The sequence below is a fragment of the Lolium perenne genome, chromosome 1, assembly GCF_019359855.2.
Source record: "Lolium perenne isolate Kyuss_39 chromosome 1, Kyuss_2.0, whole genome shotgun sequence".
NCBI lineage: Eukaryota > Viridiplantae > Streptophyta > Magnoliopsida > Poales > Poaceae > Lolium > Lolium perenne.
In genome coordinates this window covers 86,863,335-86,867,793 of record NC_067244.2, presented here as the reverse complement: position 1 = coordinate 86,867,793, position 4,459 = coordinate 86,863,335, and positions in this window count along the sequence as shown.

Below are 4,459 nucleotides of genomic sequence, written 5' to 3'. Positions count from 1 at the left end.
AGGCAAGTGACCAAATATCAGGAGCCAAAAATCAGTGGGTGAAAAAAAACCAAGAAAATGAACTTTTATAGTACATGGAGGATGACATGCGGGCCCATGAGCCGGCAGGTTCCTCAACGTTTCAAACGTGGCATGAGATCGAAAGAAAAAGACAAGTGACCAAATATCAGGATCCAAAAATAATCCAAGAAAAGAAATTTTATTGTACATAGAGGATGACATGCGGGTCCCATTTTGCAGCAGCGGTCTCAACGTTTTCAAGGCGGCACAGGACCAAAACAAAAATGAAGTAGCCAGAAATCAGGGGGTGAAAAAAATCCAAGAAAAGAAAGATTTCAATTGGGCTGCATCTGGACATCTGGGCCTTCGAACTATCCTGCTGGGCCTTTTGACTCGAACAATTTCAGCCCACTCCAAAACAGGAAAGTTTGGATTTTTCTAAAAAACAGGAAAGTCCTATGCTTCGCAAAAACAAAAACTAAGGAGATTCACTATATAAGTTTGTTTGTGTAAAAATAAAGATTTAATTTATCCGTTTGCAATAGCTCAGAGCGCAATACACTGTTTATTGTCTGCAAAATAATCAAGATATCACATGTTTCTTGTACGGGGAGGCTGACATCGGGGACCCATGAGCCAGCAGCATCGTCAACGTTTTAAAGGCGGCAGGGGATGGAAAGAAAAAATAAACCAAAAATTTGTTGGTAAAAAATCCAAGAAAAGAAACATTTTCGTTCTGAGAGGATGACATGCGGAACCCGTGAGCCAGCAGCGTCCTCAACGTTTTAAAGGCGGCAGGAGATCGAAAGAAAAAATAAGACAAAAATCATTTGGTAAACAAAATCCAAGAAAAGAAACATTTACCGTTCTGAGAGGATGACATGCGGGACCCATGAGGCAGCAACATCGTCAACGATTCCAAGGCGGCAGGGGATCAAAAGAAAAAAAGGAAATATCCAGAAATTAATTAGGGGTTCAAAATAAATCCATCAAAGGAAAGTTTTATTGTTCATAGAGGATGACATGTGGGACCGACCTACCAACAACGTCCTCATCGTTTCAAAGGGGGGCAGGAGATCAAAAGAAAAAGGCAAATAGCCAGAAATTATGGACAAAAATAACTCCAAGAAAGGAAACTTTATTGTTCGTAGAGGATGACATGCGGGACCCATGTGCCAGTAGCTTACTCAACGTTTCAAAGGCGGCATGAGATCGAAAGAAAAAGGCAAGTGACAAAATATCAGTAGCCAAAGATAATCCAAGAAAAGAAACTTTATTGTACATAGAGGATGACATGCGGGTCCCATTTAGCAGCAGCGGTCTCAACGTTTCAAATGCGGCTTGAGATCAAAAGAAAAAGAAAGTTGATTGTACATAGAGGATGACATGCGGGTCCCATGAGTTAGCAGCTTACTCAACGTTTCCAAGGCGGCAGGGGATCAAAAGAAAAAGGAAATAGCCAAAAATCAGAGGGTGAAAAAAAATCCAAGAAAATAAACTTTTATAGCACATAGAGGATGACATGCGGGTCCCATGAGCTAGCAAGTTCCTCAACGTTTTCAAAGGCAGCATGAGGTCGAAAGAAAAAGGCAAGTGACCAAAAATCAGAGGGTGAAACATAATCGAAGAAAAGAAACTTTTATTGTACATAGAGGATGACATGCGGGTCCCATTTTGCAGCAGCGGTCCCAATGTTTCAAATGCGGCTTGAGATCAAAAGAAAAAGAAAGTAGCCAGAAATTACGGGGTAAAAAAACTCCAAGAAAGGAAAGCTTTATCGTTCATACAGGCTGACATGTGGGACCTATGAGCCAGCAGAGTCCTCAACGTTTCAAAGGCGGCAGGGGATCAAAAGAAAAAGGAAATAGCCAAAAATCAGAGGGTGAAAAAAACAATAAAATGAACTTTTATAGTTCATAGAGGATGGCATGCGGGTCCCATGAGCCAGCAGGTTCCTCAACGTTTCAAACGTGGCATGAGATCGAAAGAAAAAGGCAAGTGACCAAATATCAGGAGCCAAAAATAATTCAAGAGAAGAAACTTGATTGTACATAGAGGATGACATGCAGGTCCCATTTAGCAGCAGCGGTATCACCGTTTGAGAGGCTGCACGATATCTAAAGAAAAAGGCAAGTGACCAAATATCAGGAGCCGAAAATAATTCAAGAAAAGAAAGTTTTATAGTACATAGAGGATGACATGCGGGTCCCATTTAGCAGCAGCGGTCTCACCGTTTGAGAGGCGGCAGGGGATCGAAAGAAAAAGGTAAGTGACCAAATATGAGGTGCCAAAAAAAGTCCAAGAAAAGAAAGTTTTATAGTACATAGAGGATGACATGCGGATCCCATTTAGCAGCAGCGGTATCACCGTTTGAGAGGCGGCAGGGGATCGAAAGAAAAAGGCAAGTGACCAAATATGAGGTGCCAAAAAAACTCCAAGAAAAGAAAGTTGATTGCTCAGAGAGGATGACATGCGGGTCCCATTTAGCAGCAGCGGTCTCAACGTTTCCAAGGCGGCACGGGATCAAAAGAAAAAAGAAGTAGCCAGAAATCAGGGGGTCAAAAAAATCCAAGAAAAGAAAGAATTTTGGTTCATAGAGGATGACATGCGGGACCCATGATCCTGCATCGTAAATGGTTCGATCGGAGAGCGTTGAACGAGATGGCGCGATCGAGAAAAAAAAATGCTAGAGAGGCTGCCATCTGGGCCCTACATCCCTGGGCTGTGCGGATTTGCGTTGACTCGGCCAGCGAACCCGAGAATTCGAGATGCACCACGTCCCGTGCCACCATACGCGACGTTTTGGCCGTTTTCGTCGGGCTAGGTGGCCTCAAAAACGAGAAAAAAAAGTTTTGACATGCACCGCGGAGAGACCAAAAATCGTCGGCCATGGTGCACCAGCAACCACGGCGCGACTTCAACTTCGTTGTCCATGGCAACTTTTCTTGTAGTGTTTTTTAGCAGTGAAGGGATGAACGACTGAAGATTCTCTCGAGACCAAATGATGAACCACGATCGTCAGGTACGAAAGACATATTCTACTAGGATTTCCCATGCCGCATCATGTTAAAAGCGGCCACTTGAGACAAACTGCATGGCCTTACTTGATATCTTTACTGGTTTTCTATTATACGAGGCAACAAAATTTTAACTATTCACTACAGCTGAATTTTCTAGATATATTGTATTAGATGTGTGATTAACCGGTACTAGCCATTCTACTGCATAGGGTCTTCTTTCCTCATTTCCAAGATGGAAATCTGCCATTTGTCTTCATGATTACAAGATGTTGTGTATTTCAAGGATCTAAGTTTCAACAAGTTTTCTAGTTAGAGTCTAGCAGAATTTGGAGGGCACTACAATTTCCGTAAGAATATTATTCGGGTTGACATAATTTTAGCCTATTGTTTCCTTTTTAAAGTAGTATATTCTATAACTTTCTCAACAATATTATGTTTCATCATGCATTTTCAAAGACCCTCCTTTCAATTCTTGAGAATAGGTACATATCTGATAAAACACTAGGGATTCGCCCGCCTGAAATTTAGAGGGGTGTCGTGCAATTACAAAGTGTTAGCAAGCAAATGTGTATGTCACACATTCAGAGATATTTGCACCAGCTAGCTTTGCTCCTCAAGAGGCTCGCTTAACTTAATGTTATAATTACATGTAGGATAACGTTGCATAGAAAACAAAAAATTTCCTACCGCGAACATGCAATCCAAGCCAAGATGCAATCTAGAAGACGGTAGCAACGAGGGGATTATCGAGTCTCACCCTTGAAGAGATTCCAAGGCCTACAAGATGAGGCTCTTGTTGCTGCGGTAGACGTTCACTTGCCGCTTGCAAAAGCGCGTAGAAGATCTTGATCACGACGCCACGAACGGGCAGCACCTCCGTACTCGGTCACACGTTCGGTTGTTGATGAAGACGACGTCCACCTCCCCGTTCCAGCGGGCAGCGGAAGTAGTAGCTCCTCTTGAATCCGACAGCACGACGACGTGGTGTCGGTGGTGGTGGAGAAATCCGGCGGAGCTTCGCTAAGCGTGCGGGAAGTGGAGGAGCGGGGCGGCTAGGGTTTGGGGAGAGGGGGCGCCGGCCATCTAGGGGGTGCGGCCACCTTGGTGGTTGTTGGGGTGGCCGGCCCCCTCCCCTTGGCCCTAAATATATAGGTGGAAGCCCCAAGTGTTGGACTACAAGTCTCCGAATAAGACCCGAACCCAAAACCTTCCATGTGATAGGGAAACCTACCCAAGGTGGGAATCCCACTTGGGGTGGGATTCCCCCCTTCCATGTGGGGGGGGTGGCCGGCCCCCATAGGGGGAGTCCACTTGGGACTCCTCCCCCTCTAGGGTTGGCCGGCCATGGAGGTGGAGTCCCTTTGGGACTCCGCCTTCCATAGTGGTTTCTTCCGGACTTTTCTAGAACCTTCTAGAACCTTCCATAGAACCTTTCGGAT